The sequence below is a fragment of the Protopterus annectens genome, chromosome 8.part0 (genome assembly GCF_019279795.1).
Source record: "Protopterus annectens isolate FY-2018-M chromosome 8.part0, PAN1.0, whole genome shotgun sequence".
NCBI lineage: Eukaryota > Metazoa > Chordata > Ceratodontiformes > Protopteridae > Protopterus > Protopterus annectens.
In genome coordinates this window covers 506,647,208-506,673,998 of record NC_056741.1, presented here as the reverse complement: position 1 = coordinate 506,673,998, position 26,791 = coordinate 506,647,208, and positions in this window count along the sequence as shown.

Genomic DNA, 26,791 nt, shown 5'->3' with positions numbered 1-26,791 from the left:
CCTTATAGCTTGTTTAGAAACACATGTGTACCCGTTAGATGACCATGACATACTCCAACTTTTGAAAAAGCTATTAAACTTTGCATGTTGGAAACATTTGTATATAGCTTCATGTGGAAGAGCATCTAAGGCCTTTTTTTAAGTCTAACTACATCACACCACAAGAAGGACCAAAGTCTGAATTATTTGTTTATACAACCTTGTCAGAGTAAATCTACCTTTGACTCAATTATTTGTTCATAATACCTTGTCAGAGTAGATCTACCTTTGACAAAGTCATGTTGGTTGAGATTCAGTTTAGTCATATCAGTGTTATAATTCTCTAATATTACAGTGACATATCATTCAAAACATTTATCTAGAATGGAAATTTGGCATGTAGGCCTGAAATATTCAACCTCTTCCTATACTTTTATAAGGGTGAATGTAGACATTTTCAATATATTAGCTAGAGTACCAGTTTCTAGTAGTTTGTTAAATATTCGATGAAGTATTGGTAATAAATAACTAAAACTGACTTGGAGGGATCAAATCCGGACCCACAGATGTAGAGTTCTTTATTTTGTTTTAAGCTATTTCTGTTCTTTAATTTATAATATTTTAAAGCAAATTATTCCATTTGGAATAAAGACTTTGACAGAGGAATTGTCATAATTAAAATCCTTACCAAATAATGTTAAAGCTGATGATTAAAAATTGACAATATTAAAAGTGCCAATCATTCTATTATTGTCATGCTTTACTAAATTCATTGTCTGAGATTAGTTATTTATACTATTCATGTACTTAAATTTTTTCTTGTTAGTATTACCTTCAGCAATCTTATTTCAAAATTAATTTCCACAGATATTATTCTCCTTATACATTTTTTACACATATTATTAAATACTCTCTTCTTTACTACTGTTGAAAAGATCTTATACATCGTACATTTTTACTATTCTTCTTCTTAAAATGGGAATACATTTTACCTTTTCTTCCCCTAAAAGAGGTAGTAGATGCAACACTATAACTATTAAATGTTGCGTCATAATTTAATAAAAAAGATGCCAGTAACTACATTGTAATGATTTTAATAAGATCTTATAATTAATTTTAACATAGTTCATTTTTGATTTTTCTGTTTTCTGGTTTATTTGTTTTAAGTTCAAACCCTAGGAATTATGATCAGATTGACCCAAGCTGACATCTAGCATATTTGCAAATACAAAATCTAAAAAGGTAGTACCTAGTGCATTTCACAACAAGCTAAGTCCATGCTGTAAAATTACTTCACCAAATTTCTCTTCATATTTTTACTACAATTAGACAAACTTATTCCAGATTAAAGTATCCTATTAGTATGACATTCTTAAGTTTCAGATTAGACTGCAAACAAGTAAGAAAATCCCAGTTAATTAATAATTCCGTACTTGAACTTCTGTAACAGATCATCATAGTAATGGAATTACTCAAAGAAGAGTTATAAACCTGTATTATTATGTATTTCATTTTATCTTTTGTTTTCACGTGAGAAGAAGAAATTGTATTATGAATACATAATATTACATCTCTTCCCATAGAATTCTTTCTTAAACATTTACTCTTAATATAGTTTGTAATGTCTAAGCCTAATGTATTCCACAATTCAACACCTACTATGACCGTATAATTATTTTTAGTAACAGTCCCAAACAATTCATCAAAATTATTGCCTAATCTCTTTGCATTACAATAGTAGCAGGTCAAAGCTGAATCAAGTCTTCTACATTTTGATCTACTATAGTATGGTTTGCTATCTGTTTAATAAAATCTTTGAAGTAGCCCTTAATTTTCCTACAAAGACCATTCCACATTTATTAAGATATAATGCATCATAAGAGTAAATGATGCTGTCAGATCTAGTCTTCTAATACTAGATAAGTTTGATATTTTAGTCAATGTAAAGTTGTCTTAAATAATTAAACAGATAGGTGTCATTGCATAAATAGTTGTTTTAGTGAAGAAATGGAATTATTTCACTGATGATTATATTGATTGTTGATTCCTCAAGGAGTTCTATTATTTCTAAAATTTAATTTTTTGTATGATTGAGTGAGGTATGCTTTAGGTGATTAGCTCTATATGAATTGAGATCAAGTCATAATGTAACATTTCTTGAACTAGCTTTGGGATCATATTACTGACATCTATTCATTTTAATCATAGTAAAGCACTCAACGTTATTACATTCATATTTCAATGACAAACATTTATTTTGCAGGTTTAAGTATAAAATCACTTACAGTAATAATGCCACTGTCTTTATTTTGTTCAGGTATGTTTATTGAATTAAAGTTAGCACTGAATTTAAAAGTTTCTTCTCTAGTGCCATTTCCACTCAATGTTCGCCTTTGGAATTTTTTTATGAAGAACAGTTAAGACTGTGCCTCGTTCTTTTCATTATATGTTATCTCTTGGTTATTAGAGCTAATGGTACTTTTGGCATTTGAATCACGCTCTGTTGTTATGGGAAATGTTTCATTAACTAGAAAATTCTTAATGGGTAAAGAAATTACATTAACTGTTAGTTAATCTATTTAATAGATAGGACACATATAATTATGACTATTTAATGCTATCTAGTCATCTCTGTTAAATAAGTACTCGGTGTGTTCTTTTTTTTATAACTTGTTATCTCTGCCAAATATTTATCCTCTGTAGAAGTTCCCACTGTATGTACTGAAGCTGTGATTTTTTACTTAGTTATAAAGTTGCTTTTCTACATTAGGTTTGGTATTAACTTTGTTATTTAACTGTAGTCATATTATGTCAAAGTGCAACTTTTTTCCCCGTGCCTCCACTGAAAATCAGATATTATCTCAGATGGACTGTCCTACTAAACAAATGTCAAATAAAATAAAACTAAATACTTTTCAAATGTCCTTCTTAAGAAAGTCATTGCTATCATTTAGTATATAGTTTCCATGGATTATAAGTTATCCTGAGCTAAATACCTCAGTAGCTCTGATACTTCAAGACACATAAGTATGTTCTTGCTAGACAATATTCCTTCCAAAAATCAGAATGAAGACATAATTTGTATAATGAGGTAAACACTTTAACAATCATGCCAACCAAAATTTTGACAGGAAATTTGTTCATTGCCTTTAACATCTTCTGTGCATTACATTGTAAATGGCTACTGTTTATTTCCTGTTTGTTGGAATGTGTACTTATAAACAAATCTGTAAGTGAATTGTGTAATTTAATTGACACTCTATCATAAATGTTAGTCAAACATGTTTGTAGTAGGGGTAACACTGCAACTGGGGTAACCTGTGTTTTTGTATTTTATCATTCAAATTGAATTTTTACCTTTATTTTCCTTTTCTTAGATGTTTGTAAATGAGTTAAAGTTTTTTTTGTATATCTCCATATAGTTTGAAAAATCTTTAACATTGCAAATATCATATCAGTCCTGCTTGTAGGACTGACAACAGCAGCATCCAAAATGTATTATGCACATCACATTGTACAGGGATTCACTGCCATCAGACACCCTGACCGACTAGACACCATCCAAGCATGGGACACAGTAGTATCACAGGGAAAGCTACAACTCACTGAAAATGCATCCAGTTGTTCAGGCTATGATTTATTCCTTCAACTATCAGAGTGAAAGCAAATACAATAAATAAATACATCTTATGAAATCAGACTGAGTTATATTCATGCTTACATAATGCTACTTCTGTTATACATGAATGCTTGTATGCATATATGTTGTGTAGGTGTGTACATCCTTGCTGAAAATGGTTTTTGATCAACACACCTACACCCCAAAGATTTTTAAATACAACAGTTAAAAACATACAATGGTTTCTGTGCGAGTGTGTGTGCGTGTGTGTGTGTGTGCTTGTCATTGTTACATTGTTAAACAGGCACACATTCATTACTATTATGAAAAATTCCTTCAAGTTTTCATAGTGAAAGAGAAAAGGTATAAACAGACAAACTGGGGTTACTTTGAGAAGAGTAGTCTGTGTGTAAAAGAAGTAAATAGCTGGTATGTGATGTGATCACATAATCTGACTGCAAAAACACAAGAACAAATAAATTGCTATGGACATTATGGTTGAAAAAAGATGGATTCAAGAAGCTTGGCACAAGGATGGTTTTAGCCTTGTGCTGAGTGACCTCACAACAGACGATGCAGCAGTGCCATATAAGTATGTATGAGGGCGTGCCGCCACAACCTCGACATGCACAGGAAATGTGTGCGAGTGCAGGGGGCATGTACAAGTGCTCAACGGAGGCGTAAACATATCCCGATACTTGCAAAACCTACTATGCCTACTAGTAGAGCCCGCCCCTAATAGTAAGTCAGTAATTCACTGTCCGTGGATACCGAAATCTATGCTAAGCATACGAGAGGGCCCACGAACAGTGAAATACACTCGTAGTAAACACACAAGCACGTAGTAGAATGATGAGCCCTGTCCCTAGAACTTTCACAATTAGATTCCCTGTCCCTGTGTCCCTATTATACATTTGAATGCTGCAATATCGAAGGTGTAAGCAAAGCGCAGCGTGTCTGCATGTTGCTGCCCTCCGCCAGGCGTAGCTTACACAGCATATTCATTCAATTAGAGAAAAAACATATGGAATCAATGTAAGTGTCAATAGTGTAGTGTTTAGAGCATCCGCCTAACAAATAGGCATTCATGGTTCGAGCCCAGCAATAGCACATATCATTTTCCATGTGGAATGAATGTCATTTTGCTGTAAAACTGACATAAGAGTATCGCATGAGATATTTAAACTTAAATATCATTCAAGCAAAGTGGCACTGCCATAATGAATATGGTACTAGTAAGCAGGTGTAAGCACAAATAAGCAGCAGTAAACACATATAGGTACCAGTAAGCAAGTCTGAGTGCACATGCGCAGGTCTAAGCAGTGCCCAGCATAGGAAATGTATGTAAGTATATACAGATATATAATATATATATATATATATATATATATATATATATATATAGGTACATGTCAGTAGATCGACAAGTTAGAAGATCGACATCCACTTCACCGACACATGAAATAATCGACACCGCAAATCACGGACATTTAACAGGTAAGAAGTTTAAATTTCGCTAATCATGCCTACCACACATGCATAACACTGCCACACTTACTAAAACATGGTAGGCATGATTAGCGTAATTTAAACTTACCTGTTAAATGTCCGTGATTTGCGTGTCGATATTTCATGTGTCGGTGAAGTGGATGTCGATCTTCTAACTTGTCGATCTACTGACATGTATATATATATATATATATATATATATATATATATATATATATATATATTTATATATTTATATATATATATATATTTACCCATCTATCTATGAAGAAAGAATGATGTAACAATAAAGCATACAAAAGGAATAAGAAGGGAATCAAAACCCCAGTATTATATAGCACTGTCAGCATACGTCATATCCAGCTGGGTAGGGGTGAGCAAAGCACTGCTACTCACACCACAGGCAGGATATTACCAGTGGGAGCAACATTGTCGATTTTCTAAGTCTACTTTACACACAGAGGGAAGCCTCTGGTGGGACTGCCCAAAATTTATATAGACCATTTGGCCTTCCAACCATTGCATAAGCAAGGGCAGGTATGTTCAAGGACTAAATGGTGGGAGAGCCAGAGAATACATGGGGTGGGACAACATATGGGTAGGGCCCTTAACACTCTGGAGAGGGCAATGTGTGGAGGTGTGTCATGGCTGCGATAACAAGTGGACAATGGAAGGTATGCATGTATTCTGAATTCAGGTGGGGTGGAGGAACTATGGATATGAAATTATGGAGCCAGGCTTGTCAGGGTTGGATGGCCCGATTCTAATTGGACCGCCCTGTGGAGATCAGCGAGTTTGTTATAGGTATTTATGCAAACACATGCAGACATTAATATGTAGAAGTACATTCTCTGTAACACATGCATTCCATTTACAGACATAAATAACATGAATATGCACTTATAGACCTCGAAAGTAGATGTAATAATAGGCTGTGCAGAAGAGGGATGGGACGAAACTGCTAAAACGCAGAAGTGTGTACAATGTCCAAAGTCAGTTTTGTGCTGACAATAATCAAATGTGAGGACTTCCCCACACATGGAATAATTCTTGTGATCTGCCTGCTACGGCAACGCCAGTTACTTAACTGGTCTATTTGTAAAAGAAATAAGCTGAACATGTATATAATTAGGCTCTCATGTGTAACGTGTGAGTTACCACATAGTCATACATATTAATTAATTGTAGTGTCATGTTAATGGGAGTAAGGATCTAATGAAGTATAAAGTCTAATCTTGACATAAACACATGCATGTCCCATGTGGGACAACCCAAAAATTGTGAATAGTATTCTTTTGGTCGCTCACGTCACCAGTGTTTGTGACTAAACATTTGTGAGTTATGAGGATATGTGGAGTGAGTCAACCGATGTGATGGGTCTATAGGAGTAGGGAGTGGCCAATGTGTAGTGGTGTAGATACACCATGAATCCAGCTGGAGTATGGACGACAGTAGCGTTAGGGTTGCGTGGGGTGTGTGTTTGGTGAACCGGGAGCCATGGGTATATGGGTATATATGCAAATGAAGCCACACAACAATAGTGCATTGGTTAGAGCAATCCCCTAACGAACAGACATTCCCGTACCGAACCCCACTGTATCACATAACAATTGCATGGACCAGGCAATCCCAAACAAAACAAAGACTCTTTGTACCAAAGGCAAGCGTCCAGTCTGGTGGACCCCAGCCATAAACAAGCTTTACAACAAAAGGAAGAAGCTACTACAAGATAGAGCAAAATCCGTAAAAGGGAAGACACCCCTGATTATTATAAGTAAAAAACTGAGATCTCTCATAAAAGCATCCAAGGCAAATTTTGAGAGAAAAATCGCTAAGAACTCAAAAGACAATCATAAGGCCTTTTTTAGCTATGTTAGAAACCTGGGAGGAAACTCCCAGATATGCTCAGAATTAGTTCAAAATGACGTAAAAATCACTGAACCTACAGACATTGCCAACATACTGGCTGACAGGTTCAGTGCAAATTTCTCCCCCCCCCCCACCAAAAGGAGAGATATCTATACCAGAGGATTGTAATCCCCCAAACATCTCAAATGCTCAGGTGAGAACTGCTCTCTCCAAGGTGAAAAACACAGCATCCATGGGACCAGATGGTGTCCCCGGTTGTGTGCTCCACGAACTCAATGAGGAATTAAACCCGCAGCTAGTGCACCTGTTTAATCTTAGCCTCACCTCAGGATACGTACCCAAGGAGTGGCGTACAGCAACGGTGGTCCCACTTCATAAAGGTGGTGCCTCCACCGACCCCAGAAACTACCGTCCCATCAGCTTGACAAGCCTGGTCTGCAAAGCTATGGAGAGGATCATAATGGAACTCATAAATAAAGACATAGGGGACTTGCAGACTTTGGATCCAACCCAGTTTGGCTTTGTCAAGGGCAGATCATGCCTTTTAAACTTGGTCCATTGACGAGGGCAAGGCAGTCCACACAGCCTACCTTGACCTGGCAAAGGCTTTCAACATAATACCCCACTCGGGTATCATTGAAAAACTCACCAGCTTAAATGTAAACCCATACATCACTAGCTGGGTTGCAAACTGGTTAAGAGACAGAACCCACAGGGTCAGAGTTGCTGGCGCCATGTCAGACTCCAAGCCTGTCACAAGTGGTGTCCAACAGGGCTCAGTCCTGGGCCCACTTTTGTTCGGCATCTACTTTTCAGAAGTACAAGCAAACACAGGAGGATTATGGCTGACAAAGTTTGCAGATGACTGCAAACTGGGCACCATAGTTGAAAACCCATCTGACACAGACATCCTTCAGAAGGGTCTCATAGAAACGGATAACTGGTGCCAGAACCATGGCCTAAAGTTAAAAGCCAAAAAATGCATAGTCATACCCTTCGGGAAAAACAAGGTTACCCCTAGTTACCATATAGGTGGCAATCCACTAAGCACAGAAGAGGTTATCAGGGATCTGGGGACCCAGGTTGACAGTAACCTTTTATTTGACACTCACGTTGCCAAAGTAGTTAGGAAGACCTTCTACATAGCCCACCTGATCATGAAGGGATTCACATCTAGATCAAGGGAGGTCATCGTTCCCCTGTACTCATCACTCATCAGGCCAATGATTGAGTACAATGCCCCATTCAGAATGTATCTGACCCGACACCTGCAGCAATTGGAAAGGCCCCAAAAGTTCCTCACCAAAAGGATAAAGGGTCTCAAAAATATGTCTTATGCTGCCCGACTGAAGGAACTCCAGCTCTATTCAGTCGCTTACCGTCTGCTCAGAGGTGACCTGTGCTTGACATACAAGGCCATGTCCAACCTGGAATTAATGAACATGCTTCACCTCAAAAAATCTAAATCCATCAGAACTACAAGGGCAAGAGACTTAAACCTCAACACAGCTATCAATAGGACATGCTGGAGGGACAAATTCATCACCCAGAGACTCCCTATGCTGTGGAACAAAATCCCGGTACATGTGAGGCAGAGCACCTCGCTGGCCTTGTTCAAGAGAAATATTGACCAATGGATGGGAGATCGCAGATATACCCCAGGGATAACCTCGGTGTCACTGCTTGACAGAGGCACAGCAAAATAATGGGCATAGTATCCTTCAAACTAAAGGGGTGGCGAAAGCCACAAAACTCTGGGCTAGGCTTATAAATGCCCTAGGGCAGATAGCCTAGTATGAACCTATGAACCTATGAACCTATAATTACCATCTGTAATCCGTATATGAACATATTGCATTATCTGTCCGCTGTATAACCTGCAAAATATCAATTAAAAGATAACTGGAGTGAAGTGTCAGTGTCATAATGAATAAGGCACTAGTAAGCAAGTCAAGCATATATAAAAAACAGTACGCATATGTATGTGCATTTGCGAGAGGTATGTATTGCTTTACAGACACACACACATGGGTTCCATACACTAGATCGAATTTTCACTAATTCGAAATAGTGCATGGAATGCTCACTGCAGCAAAAGTGCACTTAATCGAAAGTGCACTTATACGAAGTTCAGTACAACGAATGGGTGTTGTACTGAACTTCCATGTAGTACTCATGGACCTTAGGGTTAGGGCACTGGTCATAGTAAGGGGATATCCCCTTACCATGACCCGTGCCCAAATCCTAAGATCTGTGACGACTGCAGTGCAGTGAAGGACATAGCAATGTCCTCCACTATGGTGTGGTAGTCACGAACCTTAGGGTTAGGGCATGGGTTAGGGTAAGGGGATAGCTTTACTAACTATCCCCTTATCCTAACCTGTGCCCTAACCCTAAGGTCTGTGACTGTCGCACCATAGTGGAGGACATGGCTTGTTTTTTATGTGCTTCACTGCTGCAGTGTTTTCTATGAAGTGCACTTACGCAAATGTTCACTTTCGTTAAAGTGAACTTTCGCAGAATTGAGGCTTCCTATTACAAGTTTGAAATAGTGAACTTTCGTTCTTGTAATAGGAATCCATATATACATATATATATATATATATATATATATATATATATATATATATATATATATATATAAATAAATATACATATCTCTCTCTCTCTCTCTCTCTCTCTCTCTATATATATATATATATATATATATATATATGTAGGTATATGTATATCTATATTTGCAGACATATATGTATATATATATATATATATATATATATATATATATATATATATATATATATATATATATATATATATATATATATATATATATATATATATATATATATATACATATATATATATATATATATATATATATATATGTATATATATATATATATATATATATACATACATATATATATATATATATATATATATATATATATATATATATATGTGTGTGTGTGTGTGTGTAGATATACACAGATATACAGTTATGATAGGAAACAGCACACAAGAATGACATATGTTCTCAGGCTATGCCAATGGAAGTGAGGAGGCCAAGCAAGAAACATGAAACACGTAGCATGCTCTTCCACCTCCCCCAGCCATACACGCAAACAATGTAAAGAGCCCACTGCTCCCCAGACCACAGGCAGGATATAACCGGGGGGTACATAGTGCACCCGTGAATTCTAATCTTGGAACACATACTGGAACGTCAAAATTGCCAAGACCAAACAAAGGTGATAGACAAGCCATTTTGGCCGCAGTGTATACAGACTCAGAATACAAGGGTGGGAAACCCTGATGACCCATGGGCAGAGACAATTGTATGAAATGGGTCCGTGAAGTGAAAAGTGGCAGCATGTAGTGGTGTGTCCAGAACAGACCAGGACCCAGAATATGGATGGGTGCTGTTGAGGAGGTGAGGGTGGGGGAACTATGGATAGCTACTTATGTGTCTAGGTGTGCAGGTGTTGGCTGATGTGGGCCTATATGGACAGCCCTAGGGATGTAAGCGAGTGTGTTGATCGGGGAGAGGCGTCGCCCAATGAGTAGCCACACCCACTACGAGTCCCATTGCAGCAAAGTGTAATCTATATGGCAAGGAACGGAATAACCAGATATAGACATATGTATGTAGAGGTATGTGTGTGTATATCTACCCATAGCGACATAGAGATAAGCCTCTCCCTCTCCGTAGTACAAATGTATACATACAGAGACAGAATACAGATACATACCCACATATAAATATATACATATGCAGACTCCCATAGACCCATATGTTGTGATATATATATATAATATCTATATATATATATATATATATATATATATATATATATATATATATATATATCTATATATGCACACACACATATATATATATATATATATATATCTAGACAGCAAAATATAAATATACATGTATGCATACATATACAGATATATCTGTATCTATTAATGTACATAGATATATATATATATATATATGTGACTGTAAATATACACATGTATATAGCTAGGATATGATACAGCCGTTATGAGTAACATATGTTCACAGGACGTGCATGTGGGGGTGAGGGGTTCAATAAACAAACATGTAACACGTAGCATCAACCCCCCCCCCCTCGCTAGGCTGGTGAGACATACTGACACACAATAAAGGTAAACACACCACTGCTTCTCAGATGACTGGCGGGATACTACCAGTGGGAGAGACCTGCCAGGTCTAATCCTGAAACATAGACATCGATGTCCCTTGTGGGACACCAAAAATTAATGATCGGAGGCAGTCCCGGTATTGACTTATCAAACCAATCTGTAGATATACACGGACCAGTAGGTTGTGCAAGCTTGATAACTCATGGGTCGACACAACTTACGAAACGTGTCCCAACATGGGGAGAGTGGGCAGTGTGTAGTGGTGTGTTTATACCCCACCTGCACCCACAGTAAGTATGAGTGCTGTAGAGGAGTGGCAGGTGGGGGAACTATGGGTATGCAATTATGGGCCTAGGCATGCAGGTGTTGGCTGGCAAAGTTGTATTTGGACCACCCCAGGGATGTAAGTAATATACTGAAATGGGCATAGCTGATGCCCATACCTATCAACCTTTAATAGCACATCCACTGGACAGGACATAAACCATTGGGGGAACAAATAGGGACCGTACCTCTGAACTGTCCTCGAATTTCAGGGATGTCCCGGATTTCGACTCGGTTTCTAACTCTGCCCCACGTAACATCTCCTAAAACTAGTGGCATATGGAGGAAAGGTGGTGAATTACATGTAATGAATAATGACAATTAGAGTTATATCCCTGCTGGATCTAGCTTTGTTTGTGTAACTTGAGCACTAATCCAGACATTCTCTAAAGTATTCAATGGTATTTATTACTGCTTGGTTGTAACTTGATTAAAGTGTAGCTATCATTCAAGTCTTTTGGATTAAGCACTTGGGCTTCAGACCAGTTGTTTTACATTAGGAAGGTTTGTGGCAAGCACTGTGGTGGCAGGACAGGTAGCTTTCATCCTTCTAAGTTGGGAACTGCTGATTGAGAGCCCAGTGTCCAAGTGTATTAGTTCTGGTTTAGGCACTTGGGCTTCAGGCCAGTTATTTTACATTAAGAAGGTTCGTGGTCTGCACTCTTGTGGGAGAAGAGGCTGGACTCTGCCCTTCTGAGCTGGGAATTTCTGGTTAGAGGTTTATAGTGCCTGAATATTTGAACTGTATCTTACTGAAATTGGTTCACCTTGTTTGCTCTAGCATAGACTAGATCCAGGCCTGCTGAATCTAGCTTTGTTTATATGCTTGTTGTTTGTTTGCTTGTTATTTCCCTGGAAGCTGTGTTTGAGGGAAGCCTTCTAGCTTGTTTTTTTGTTTGCTTTTTTTGTTTGTTTGTTTGCTTGTTATTTCCCTGGAAGCTAATTCCACCTAATACGCAACTTCTCAGCGCTTCTGTGGATCACTAGTGATATCTGCATTGCTTACTGTACTTATTTCCTTGTTTCACTTGAAAGTAAGTTACTGTTTGTCGTTTTTGCATTTAGTTACTTGTAACACATTGCACTCAAGTTACCTGGCACTTGCTCACTAAAGCAATTATATAAGTCAGCACTAAAAATTAAAAGCACTACACCCTCACTCCCCACTGGCCCTTGTTTTCAATTAAGGATTTCCCAATATTATTCTAGCATGTCCAAAGGTCAGTTGTCAATCTCCTCTCCGATCCAGCTGGTGAATCTGGGAATCTTGAGGCAATGTTATAACTGCCTCATGTACACAGACAACCCTCTCCTCCTCCCACATAACACAAATACTTGCGAGAGATGCAGCTATTTAGCCAAACTGGAGGCTGAGCTCTCTCAACTCAGGACTGGCAAGACCAGACAGGAGAAGAAGGCAACTACACACACCACAAAACCAGCCTCACATAATGCTACCACTCCACTGAATCAAACACATAAACACACAAAGACATACTCGAGGCTCTGAGTAAAATTTACCTAAACAGCAGAGGCCTCCAAAGCAGACACCCAAACAACTGCTACCTCAAGACACCCCACAAGCAACACATAAACCACAAAAGCAGTGTGCAAAGCAGTCACAGCCCTTAAGGCCAAATACAACACCAAACATACTTGTCATAGGTGACTCCATAGTCAGACACACTGACGTCCCACTCACCAGGCTGAACAAGGAGAGGGTCACAGTAAGCTGCCTATCGGGCTAGAATCCGCCACATAACACAAGCACTCGGGTCACTCCACGGCAAGTACAAATATGACACAGTCATTGTCCATGCTGGTGTGAACGACCTGAGACGTACCTCCCTGGACTACATGAAAAGAGACATAGAGGAGCTCTCTGATTATGTAGCCCAGGCAGGTATGACCCTAACCCTGAGCAGTATCCTTCCTTCACCAAGAATGATGCCACAATATAGAGACAAGATGATCAGCTTTAACAATTGGCTTAATGTCTGGTGTCATTCAAAGGGGATCCAGTGTCTGTCTGCCTGGGATGACATGCTTGACAAGCCACGCTGCTTCGCAAGGGACGGCTTGCACATGTCACCCTGGGATTCCGGATATTGGCTAAGGCTCTTGCCACCCCATAGTGCCTTTTTAGGCAAGGCTCAAATTCTAAACCTACCACCCTAGAAAACAAAAATGGGAAGAAACTGAGGGTAATGCTGCTCAATGCCAGAAGTCTAAATCTCAAAATGCATGCACTCGAGGCCCTTCTCAGTATGGAGAACATCGATGTCTGTGCTGTAACTGAAACCTGGTTCAAGGCTCCTGAGAGCACCCCGGCACTATTAGGTTTTACCTCATATCATGCGTTCGCCCCAAAACCCGGACCACACCACAAAAGGAGGGTGTATCCATATTCATAAAGGATACCCACACCTCCAGGTTGGTGGCAACGCACGAAGCCGGAAACCATCCAGGTGCAACTAACCATAGGCAAAACTGCTCTACAAATTGTAGCATGCTACAGGCCACCCTCTCAAACTCAGGAACCCCACACAGCCTTCCTGAAGACACTGGAGGGTATAAATGTATCTCCAAACACCATCATATTGGGTGACTTCAACTACCCGAATATAGACTGGGAACATTACTCAAGCCCTAACTTTCTAGCCCAACGGTTCCTGGAGTTCATAAATTCAAATGCCATGGAACAGCTAGTCACTGTTCCCACGAGAGGAGAAAATATACTAGATCTCATTGTCACAAACATGGGGACAAAATGCTCCACACCGGACGTATATCCCTCATTGGTGAGATCTGATCATAAACTAATCTCACTGGAAATCCACATCCCCCCCCCACCCCCAACAAAAAATGACCATAGTGAAGAACTTCTCTAAAGCAAACTTCACACTACTCAAGACTGGTGTAGTATCCTTCAAGGCCCCTGAGCCAGAGGAAACCACAACCCAAGCTGCGGAAGCCCTTACAAATACCTTCTATGAACACCTCCGGGACTGCATGGATCAGGCAATCCCAAATAAAACCAAGACTCTTTCCACAAAGGGCAAACGTCCAGTCTGGTGGACCCCAGCCATTAACAAACTTTACAATAAGAGGAGAAAGCTATTACGTGATAGAACAAAATCCATAAAAGGGAAGTCACCCCTGATCATTATTAGTAAAAAAATACGAGCACTCATAAAATCAACTAAGGCCAATTTTGAGAGAAAAATTGCCATGGATTCAAAGGACAATCATAAGGCCTTTTTCAGCTATGTTAGGAACCTGGGTGGAAACTCCCAGATATGCTCAGAATTAGTCCAAAATGATACAAAAATCACTGAACCCACAGACATTGCCAACATACTGGCAGACAGGTTCAGTGCAAACTTCACCCCTCTCCCCTAAAGGAGAGATAACTATCCCAGCCGAGTGTAGCCTCCCGGACATCTCAAATGCGCAGGTGAAAGCTGCTCTCTCTAAAGCTAAAAACACAGCATCAATGGGACCGGATGGTGTCCCCGGCTGTGTGCTACACGAGCTAAATGAGGAATTAACCCGCATAAGGCAGCTGTTTAATCTCAGCCTTACCACAGGATACGTGCCCAAGGAGTGGCGACGGCAACTGTGGTCCCACTCCACAAAGGCGGCCTCTACAGACCCTGGTAATTACCGCCCCATAAGCTTAACAAGTCTAGTCTGCAAAGCTATGGAGAGGATCATAATGGAGCTCATAAACAAAGATATAGGGGACTTGCAGACATTGGACCCGACCCAGTTTGGCTTTGTCAAGGGAAGATCATGCCTTTTGAACTTGGTCGACTTCTTCGAAACAGTCACCAAGGCCATTGATGAGGGAAAGGCAGTCCATACAGCCTACCTTGACCTTGCAAAGGCTTTCGACACAATACCCCACTTGGGTATTGTAGAAAAACCTACCAGCTTAAATGTAAACCCATATGTCACAAGATGAGTTGCAAACTGGCTTAAGGACAGAACCCACAGGGTTAGAGTTGCTGGCGCTGTGTCAGACTCCAAGCCGGTTACAAGTGGTGTCCCACAGGACTCGGTCCTTGGCCCCCTATTGTTTGGCATCTACTTCTCAGAAGTACAGGCCAGCATGGGAGGACTTTGCCTGACAAAGTTTGCAGACGACTGCAAACTGGGCGCCATAGTGGAAAGTGCATCGGACACGGATATCCTTCAGAAGGGACTCACGGAAACAGATAGCTGGTGCCAGAGCCATGGCCTGAAGTTAAACGCCAAAAAATGTATAGTCATACCCTTCGGGAAAAACAAGGTAACCCCAAGCTACCATATAGGTGGCAATCCACTAAGCACAGAAGAGGTTATCAGGGACCTGGGGACCCAGGTTGACAGTGGCCTTTCTTTTGACACTCACATTGCTAAAGTGGTTAGAAAGACCTTCTACATTGCCCACCTGATCATGAAGGGATTCACATCCAGATCTAGTGAGGTCATTGTTCCCCTGTACTCTTCACTTATCAGACCAATGATCGAGTACAATGCCCCATTCAGGATGTATCTCACCAGACATCTGCAGCAATTGGAGAGACCCCAAAAGTTCCTCACCAAAGGATAAAGGGACTCCAAAATCTGTCATATGCTGCCAGATTGAAGAAACTCCAGCTCTATTCAGTCGCATACCGTCTGCTCAGAGGTGACATGTGCCTGACATACAAGGCCATGTCCAACCTGGAATTAATGGACATGCTCCACCTCAAAAAATCCAAATCCACCAAAACCACTAGAGCAAGCGACTTAAACCTTAGCACGGATATAAATAGGACGTGCTGTAGGGATAGATTTATCACTCAGAGACTCCCTATGCTGTGGAATAAAATCCCGGTCCATGTGAGGCAGAGCACCTCGCTGACTCTGTTCAAGAGAAATCTAGACCTGTGGATGGGAGATCGTAGGTTTACCCCGGGAATCATCTCTGTGTCACTGCTGGACAGAGGCACAACAAACTAATGGGCACAGTATTTTTTCATATAAGGGGTGGCGTAAGCCACAAAAATTTGGGCTAGGCTTATAAATGCCTTAGGGCAGATAGCCTAGTATAAACCTATGAACCTATGAACCTATACATCGTTTACCTCAGACAATGTGTCTGAATGCATATGCTCTGAGTCTGTCAATGTGTCAGGTTAATAGCACCAATAATTTAAATGTGTCCCTGATGTTATTATGCCATGTCCCTGATTCAATTAGTATATATCCCCAATCGTATGAGAGGTCTGATAGGGACAGAAAGTACAAATTCCACTGACAACCTTAGAAAGATGATAGAATATTAGATATGCAGCAGCATGACTCGGCTGAAGGATGTGGGTTCCAAAACCAAATTACTTGTTTGTATTGAAGAGTGTCAGTTCCCATGTATTAGCCAGATGGGTGCAGATTGTAAGAGGAACAAACCAATGATATGAATCAAACTCTGGACAGGCCGTGGATTCCGTACAGTCGAACAGCATGCTGTCACCTAATGGGCAGCCATTCCTGATACTGTAGGCATGTAATCCGATGTAATAGGCATCACAAGGTAATATCATAGTCCTCACTCCGACGAAAGGGTGTGACTGGCAGATGCAAACACCAAATGCAGTGCAGTTGCAAGTACGGGAGCAAGCGGCTGTAAGCCTGTTTGGCCGCCAGTATGTGAGTTTTACACTGGTAAAACAATGTAGAGGCTAACTGAGTGTAAGAAACTGTAACCGGAGGTTAGCATTGCCTAGCACTATGCAAACCCACGCACACCTGCTCACAACTGCTTTAATGTGCCTTAATCACATCGTATCCAATGGCCTTGTTCTGGCCAGCAACAAAATAAATGCCCTCTGCAAGGCTCGAAACCAGGACCCTGCACACACAGCTATTGTGATTTACCATTAAGCCATGGCAGATATACAGACATTGAACCTTATCACACACATATCATCCAGTGCAGTCATTCAACAGTATAGGAAATGTATTCCATCATGTAGATGTATGTGTGAGTGTTTATGGTCAGCATATAGATACATACATATATATAGATGTATCACAAGCATCCCAGGTGACAACAAAGCATTACAAAGGAATGAAAAGGGAAACACCAGCAACACCTGTATTATGTAGTGGTGTTGTCCTATGTAATATCAAGACTCCCTCAGACAGACGTGTCAGTCATACACACAAACATTTGTACATTGGCCATATACATCACTCTGTGCATGTTATTTACATTAACACAACAGTTCTTGTCCAATCATTATGTGAGAACAGTACTCCTGCAAGGTGCTGTGTGCAAAATCATCATCATGATAATGGTACATGGAGTAACCATAGAGGGACTGGTAGTGTGTGTACAATGGGGTCATCCGCATCATGTTTACCTGGAATATTTAGGAGTCATTTGCACACTAGGATCATGCGCCTGATAGACAGGGGTGAGGACAACTGGAATATGTTGTGACACATATTAAAAGGGTTGCATGTGTCCAGTGGACATGTGTGTGAAATGGACAGCTATGTATGGGGCAAATGTTGTTCTAGGAACTGATTGGCCTTCAGTTTCCGTAGGGTGAGAGTGAGATGTGGTTTAGGAGAGTAGGTATGCTCGTGGAAGATAGGTAGGTTAGGATGACAGACAAGACAGCATATAGGGTCGGTATATGACACATGTGGGGGGATACAGCTCAGACGGGGAGGGGTGTTCGGCATTCACAAGCCCATGAGCCCCCAGATGGAAATAGTGGGATGGAGGTCCCAAGCCATGGGTAACCACCACTGCACCAAAACAGCTGCAAAAGTGGCAGTGCTGGGGCCTGTCTAGGAGGGGCAGCCTCACCCTGTAAATGTGACACTCTGCCCTTGAGCTGGCCTATCTGGCCTCAAAACCCCTTATTGAGCCCCTACACACCACATCCAGGAATGTACAACAGCGTACATGTCCCTGCCTGGACCTGCTCCCAGGGGGGACAAGCCTCATCCTCAGTGGCAGTACCACCAGAAGCCGGTGCAGAGTCAACAGTGGTGGAGGTCCAAGGCTGAGCCCCAGATGTGCTGGTGCCCGGTGCCATAGCCAGCTGAAGTGGGACAGGAGGTTCTGGCAGAACCTCCAAACCCATACAGCCTATGGTGTTGCAGTTTAAACACAGATATGGCTTAGTAATAGCCAACAGCATTCAGGATTACTTACAACAGCATGCATAGATATGACCATCAACCCAACACAACAGATGGTATACAGTTGCAGAGAGAGCACAACACATCCGTATATACTGCATGACATCTGTACAACGTGTATAAGATTTGTGACAGCAGCTATGACAGTGGCCCATTATTGGCATGTCACTGAGAACTCCATACAGTGTCTGTCATACCACTGTTTCATGTGACATATATCCTGTTAGAGTGTGCTCAACAATATACTAAGGTTGAAAGTAATTTTGCTGCAATTATGCAACATAAATAAGGTATAAGATAAAGCTTGCTTAAATGTAGAAATAGAGTTTAGTAATATGTAATCAGCATCCATACTAAATTACCATGCTTGGAAAAGGAATCTGCTGAATGGGCATTTTTCCCTTACAGACTTAAAAACAGGCCCCGGGATTCATGAAGCTCGGCGCAAGGCCGGCGTAAGGGCTGCGCCGGCGGTGCAGTGAATAGCCGGCGTAGTAGCGCCATATGCATATTAATGAGAGTGCACCGCAACCACAGACACGCGCGTAGTGTACGTGAGCGAGCCCAAGTAGGATGCGTCCGGAGGCGTGGCTAAGCCGGCATGCGGTGAGCAACCTAATGTGCTGACTGCCACGGTCCGCCCATAATAGTAATGGCAGCAGCCAGGGCCCGTGCAGAATGAAACGCACGTAGAGTATGCAACATAGTACCCGTCCCAACTAAACGGAGAAGCAAATACAACCCAGGAAGGCTGAAGTGTACCCGTCCAAGGAGCAAAGGATACGCATGAGACCGCGTTTGTTCCGCAATGCACCGTCAGTGGTTATACTCAGAGAAGGTGTACAGCAGCATGTCAGTGCGCCGCACCGACATAGGAGTAGCGACTAAGGTCACCACCTGTCCCACTTTGCGAGGGGCAGTCCCTCTATGGGCAGTTGTGTCCCGGAAAAAAATATTAAAAATGGCAAATGTGCTAAGATTGTAGGACATAATGATATCCCGTATTTAATGTAATGGTAGCATGAATTGGTTATTTCTGTAACTGAAATACCTAAATGACACAAGAAACAGAATAAGCAACCAAACTGCCACAACAATAAGCGTTTATTTAGGCAAACAATTGAAGTTCTATGCTATATAGTGACCGTGTGTATGTGTCGGCCTGTAAACTCAGATGTGAGTCCCGGAAATATCCCACCTTGGCAACTGGAAAAGGTGGCAACCCCAGTAGCGACATGGGCATGGTCACCAGGGTTACCAGCTGTCCCAATGTGCCATGGACAGTCCCTCATTGGACAGGTGTGTCCCTGCAAAAATAGAAAAAATGGAAAATGACCTGAGATTCCCTGCCAAAAATATTCCCGCAATATACATGTAATAGTAGCATAAAACATATAGGTTGTATATGAAACACATACATGGCATAAGAAACTGACTAAGGAACCCAAATGCTAACAGAATAAGCGTATATTATGGCAAACAAGTAAAGTCCTGTCAATTCCACATACTGTGGGTATGTGTTGTCCCGCAAAATCTGATGTTCCCACAAAACATGTCCCACTATGGTCATTGGAAAAGGTGCCAACCATAATGGTCACAAGCAGTAGTGACAGTACATAGCCGGGTAGCTGTGTTGACATAACAACAGGAAGGAACCAAGATACCTTAAACACAGGCAAACATGTGCATAGCAGCATATCCCACACCCAGCAACGTCTCTGTCGCATACACTGGATGGCGTATGTTGAAGTGTAATATCCAGAAGCAGAACCCATGCATTCAGATGTAATACACAATAGCCTCATTGTAGCATGTAAGTCCCACCCATGTACACCTGTGCACCCAAACCTGCTAGCATCCGTGTGCAGCTATACACCTACACACAATGTGCATACCTGAAATGTGGTAAGATGTTTGTTTTAGGCAGTGCCACGCGGGCAAATCATACCCACATGTCACCAACCCACCTCAGGTACAGATATGGAAATGGCTGCATGTGAATGTGTCTGCAGAATGTGAACATCCCGCATGTGGTATGTACCGGTCCACACCATATAGGTTTGCAGACGACACGGTGCACATAACTGTACACATGTGGACAAGTCGGGTTGTTGAACCACCGCAGCAATGATTAGCTATGCAGAGAAGTCGAACACATATAGCGGAACACGTGCCTACCAAACAGGACGTCCTAACAGGGTGCTAAAGGCAAAGAAGGGGAAGGTGGGACATCACATGTGGAGAGAGTGCCGGACGGCCAAATACACACGGTCAAGGTAAAGGACGGAACAACATGCATATGGCCGGATGGATGTTGTCCGAGAAATATATATAGAAACACATATGAAGTGCCAATTTAGACTCGAAATACTATATAATGCATTGAATTGTACCGTACAATATGGCAGTAGAACTGATCATGCATGTAATTGGTGAAGCTAAGCTGTAGTGTGATGGAATTCTGACCCTGGCAGTAACCAGTGCAGCAGGTGTATGTCATTCAGCATTAGTCATCTGCTCGGTTAGAGAATAATAAATGTATGTACAGGCATATCTGTCATCCTTCCACTGAGGAGGATAGGCTTGTGAGCTCTATCTAACACAGAGTACAGCTGCTCACCAGAGAGACAAAGGAACCTAGTAGGAAATGGAGTGACGACCGGATCTGAACAGTGTTGGAACCGTGACAGAGCAGAATTTACGAAGTACATTCTAATTGACTATGTGGCTGCAAGGCTGTGCTATCCTCATGGGAAAACATTTCATAAGCATTACCTTAGCACTGTTGTAGGAATACAATCTTGTGGACTATAGTGATGTAAATGCCCTGTGACTGACCACATCATTAATGTGTGCATAAGATGATAGTATACACAATGCTCATACAGCTGTAACATGTATAGAGTAAAACAAAAGTCTAAACTTGTACTGCATAGTTCTTTGCCTCCTGCTGCACAGTAGTAAAATGTTATTAATCTCAGCTTCCTGTGTTATTGACTGTCAGTTTGAAAAGACGAATGAGTGTTACAGTTTGATTTAAACAATGTAATTGACAGATGTGTATGTTCTAGCATGGGAATAGGTCAAGCCAACCATCACAATGCCCATGTGTACCACATACAAACAGCCAGTATCACGCAGTAGTAGTGCATGAAGGCATACACGACTGTGGGAATAGTACAGGACATATGGCACATGCCAAGTGCAGATGCATGACACAAACCCCAGGATGGGTGTCCCTGCAAAGAGGAACATGTGCCAACCACACCTCCCACAGATGTACCGGCAATAAAAACACATGGCAAACACACAGAAACACTACCGTCCAACACACGACTGCAATGGAGCCTGGTCAGACACCAACATGAAGCATGCACAGACAGGGACTTGTGTAATGTTTGCCTTAACACCCCCCCATAGGCCAAAGAAGAATAGAAAGAACATATGCATGTAATGTTGTGAAGGATGTGTGGTAGTCCTCAGTATCACAGTGTTAGGGACACAGATACACTGTCATCAACTGTGACGTATGTGCACTGTACACAGCATACCTGCATGTAATACAGAGGACAATCATGTGCCACAGAAATATACACTGGATAAAGAGGATAGGGGATAGACAAGTGTAAATGTGACAAACTATGAATATAGGTTCATAGGTCCATAGGTACAGGGTAGGCCATCATCCCAGGTTCAGCCATAACACTACACCATAGTTAGGATGACTTTGGCAACCTTCTGTCGTCAGATAAAATACTCATGATATTGCTGTACCTCCGTCAAGCAGTGATAATGATGTAATCCCTGGCCTATACCTGCAATTCTCCATCCAATGGACAACATACCCGCGAACAAGGCTATGAAGGATCTCTGTCTCACATGTACTGTGATGTAGATCCACAGCATTGTGAGTGTCTGGGTTATATGTGTCACTCAAACACATCCCATTAATGACCGTGACAAGGTTCATGTCACCTGCCCTAGTGGTTCTGAGGGATGCAGATACAGTAGGTGAAGCATACACATGACATATGGGTTGAAATGGCCTCGTATGTCAGGCACAGGTCAACACTAAACAGCAGGTATGTGACTTAATGGGGCAGGGTCCTACAAGTGGGGCAGCATTACACAAAATGATGTCATCCTGCATCTGTACGACAATTAACCTATGAGGGCTTCCCAGCTGCTCTAGGTGTAAGGTCAGATACAGTCTGAATGGGGCAATGTAGTAAATCATAGGTGTAACACGTAATGGGTACAAGGAGACAATGACCTAGCCTGATGTAGATGTGAATCCCTGCACAAACAGGTGGGCAATGTAGAAGTCCCACAGAACCATGATAGCAACGTGTGTGTTGAATGAATGGTGACCGACAAACTCTGTCCCCTGATCCCTGGTAATCACCCCTGTGCTGAGTGGACAGCCACCTATATGCTGGACAGGGTTGACCTAGTACTTCTCGACAGGTATGATGTTGCATTACTTAGCATTTAGCTGTGGGCCATGTCCCTGACAGCAGATATGCATATCTGGGAGGCCCCTTCGAAGGATATCTGTGTCAGATGTCCGTCACACTATGGCACCTGTTTTGCAGTCATCTACAAACAATGTTGCCCATAACACCCCTGTGTGTGCTTGTACCGTGGAAATGTAGATGTATGACAGGAGTGGACCCATGGAAGGGCCCCATGGGACACCACATGCGACAGGCAGTAGGTCTGACATGCTGCCAGCAAGTATGACCGTGTGGGTTGTGTCACATAGACAGTTTACAACACATTCTGTGATGTACGTGTTCACATCCCAGCCAATGGGTTTATCAACGATACCTGAGGGGGGAATGTGATGAAGGCCTTTGCCAGGTCGAGGTAGGCTGTATGGACTGCAACACTCCCATCAATGGCCTTGGTGACTGTCCCGAAAATGTCAACCATGCTTTAAAGGCATGAACCGACCCTGAACAGGAAAAACCGTGTTGGATGCAAAGTATGTATGTCCCCTATGCATTCATATACGAGCCGCAGTATGATCCCTCCCCATGTCTTTGCAGATAGGTCTCCTCATGGTAATGGGACAGTAATAACCAGGCTCAGTGGAGGCATTGGCCCTGTGGCGTGGGACTACCGTTGCCATGCGACACAACCTGGGTACCTTACCTGAGGTGAGGCTACAAAGAAATATCTGTCCTAACTGTGGGTCTAATTCCTCAATGAGATAGTGGAGTACACAGTGGGGTCACCAGCTGGTCTCATGGATGCTATGTCCACTACCCTGGAGAGAGCATGTCCCACCTGTGTGTCACAGAACATTTGGTGACCACAAACCGCTGGTACAGACATCTCCTCATGTGTGGGGGAGGGTGTGGAGATGTCCTCACTGGACTTGTCAGCCTGTATGTTGGCAATGTGTGTATGTTGAGTAAACTCCACCTCTTTGTGAACCCAGTCAGAGCATATGTGGGAGTGACCTCCCAGGTGTTGAGCATAGCAACTGAAGGTGGTATGATTGTCAGCCAGGTCCATGTAGGTATATCTGTGGAATGTGCCCTGGACCATGGCATGACAGTGTGTAACTCTACACATATGATGACCAAGGGTGTCATACCTCACAAGGTGTCTGCTCCACCTTGTAGTAGCCACCTCCTCATGCTGTACATCCTGTGTATGGCTGGGGTACACCACACTGGATGCTTGGCATTGGTACAATGAACCACAGTTGGGTAAGTGAATGCCTGGTTCATGCAGTCCTGTAGGTACTGGTAGATGGCAAATGTGTTTGATGCAGTGGCTGCAGTACTGTCGACCACTGGCTCAGGGTCCTTAAAGGAGACCACAGTAGTGTGCAGAATTGTGTAGTCTGCCTCTGAGCAAGCAATGTGTATGGTAACTGGCAACACTCACAGCAACGGATGCCAATAGCAGAAGCCAATGTCCAAATAACATAGATTAACTTCTGCATGACAATATGTCTTATCATACATGTATTGACACGTGTCTGCTAATTACAATTGCAAATGGCCGGTAAGACTGGCCTAAGGTTCCCGTGATTTACACAGTCTGGAGGTGTTGTTCCAATAATAAAGTGGCAATACCTCCCAATTGTGACTTCTGGGTATTAAAGTGGTTGTTAACCTGCAACATTGGATGTACACCATTGGGTTCTGGTGTCGGAAAACATGGTTCCTGTACCACTACACAGTATGGGTAGTCAAGCAGACATCCGCGATTGTTGAACACACAGCATCAGTGAAACCCACTGCTCACAAGGACACAATCCGACAAGCTCTACACTTTACATATGCACAGTGGTGTCCATTGTAGGACCCAAAAATTGTCTAAAGACAAGAATGATGCCTTATTTCAATGCCTACGTGAACTCATTGTCGTCACAGGTACACATATGCACCGCAAGCGTGTTTAATGTTGATGATAGCTGTCCATGAAATGCAGCACAGATGCACAGAAATACCCAGGGTACCGGGTCCATAGAACTACGTCCACATCACAGTCCTGCACACATGAAGGATGTGTAATGGGTACTGTGGACTGTTGCAGTCAAGGGAGTCTGGGTATGTAGAATCTGGCCTCGGTGTTGTTTCGCAGGCAATCCTTTGTCCCGCCCCGTGGGAGGGATGTGTGCGTAGCACCTGCCTTACTCTCCGCTAATAATGCAAACCATCTACCGGAGAATGCTAAATGCAGGTGTGAAATGTGTACAGGCCTATACTAGTGTCCAGTAGGCAATTCTCATGGATGGTCAGTCACGACCAAGATGGCACCCACAACTGTAAACCCGGTGGAACTACACAGCCGTGGTAAGGCATAACACAGCAAATATACATAGGGACTATGGTTGACATTCACCATACAAAGTTGGACCGCCATGCAAACACCGGCGTACACAGCACTCAATCTGCCAGCAACACAATAGGGGAGCACTCGCTACCATACTGTGGAACAGATGGGCGACCTGTGCAACACAAAGTAATGGCACACCAACAACGTCAACTGGGATGTGTAAACTATGGCGTTCCCACCTATGATGAAAACATGCTTCAATGAAGACATAGGGGATCTACATGTTCCGGTGGTGTTATGTTGAAATTACAGTGACGGATATGTCCTATTGGGACGTCTGAGTTTTATTTGAAGCAGTTGCTAACCTGCATCTTTGGATGTACACCATCTGTTCACAGCTGTAAATCACCTGGTTACGTAGCACCACGAAGAATGGGTAGTCAAACAGACATCCACGATTGGGGAACATACAGCAGCAGTCAAAAGCACTGGCCAGTTGGACACAGTCCAGCAACATCTAACTTTACATATGCACATTGGTGTCCATTGAAGGACCCTAAAATACCTTTTCATAACTCACTCCAGGCGTTTAACAACAGACGATGCTATAGCCGTGGCTACGGCACAGTTAGACATATGCACCACCAGCGTGTTTAAGGTTGATGACAAGTGTTCATGAAATGCAGGACATATGAACAGAAATACCCAGATCGGCGTGTCCATACATTTGGCGTCCCACCCCTCCCCCTGGTAAGATGTTTGTTTTAGGCAGTGCCACGGGCAATCATCGTACCCACATGTCACCAACCCACCTCAGGTACAGATATGGAAATGGCTGCATGTGAATGTGTCTGCAGAATGTGAACATCCCGCATGTGGTATGTACCGGTCCACACCATATAGGTTTGCAGACGACACGGTGCACATAACTGTACACATGTGGACAAGTCGGGTTGTTGAACCACCGCAGCAATGATTAGCTATGCAGAGAAGTCGAACACATATAGCGGAACACGTGCCTACCAAACAGGACGTCCTAACAGGGTGCTAAAGGCAAAGAAGGGGAAGGTGGGACATCACATGTGGAGAGTAGCGTTGCCGGACGGCCAAATACACACGGTCAAGGTAAAGGACGGAACAACATGCATATGGCCGGATGGATGTTGTCCGAGAAATATATATAGAAACACATATGAAGTGCCAATTTAGACTCGAAATACTATATAATGCATTGAATTGTACCGTACAATATGGCAGTAGAACTGATCATGCATGTAATTGGTGAAGCTAAGCTGTAGTGTGATGGAATTCTGACCCTGGCAGTAACCA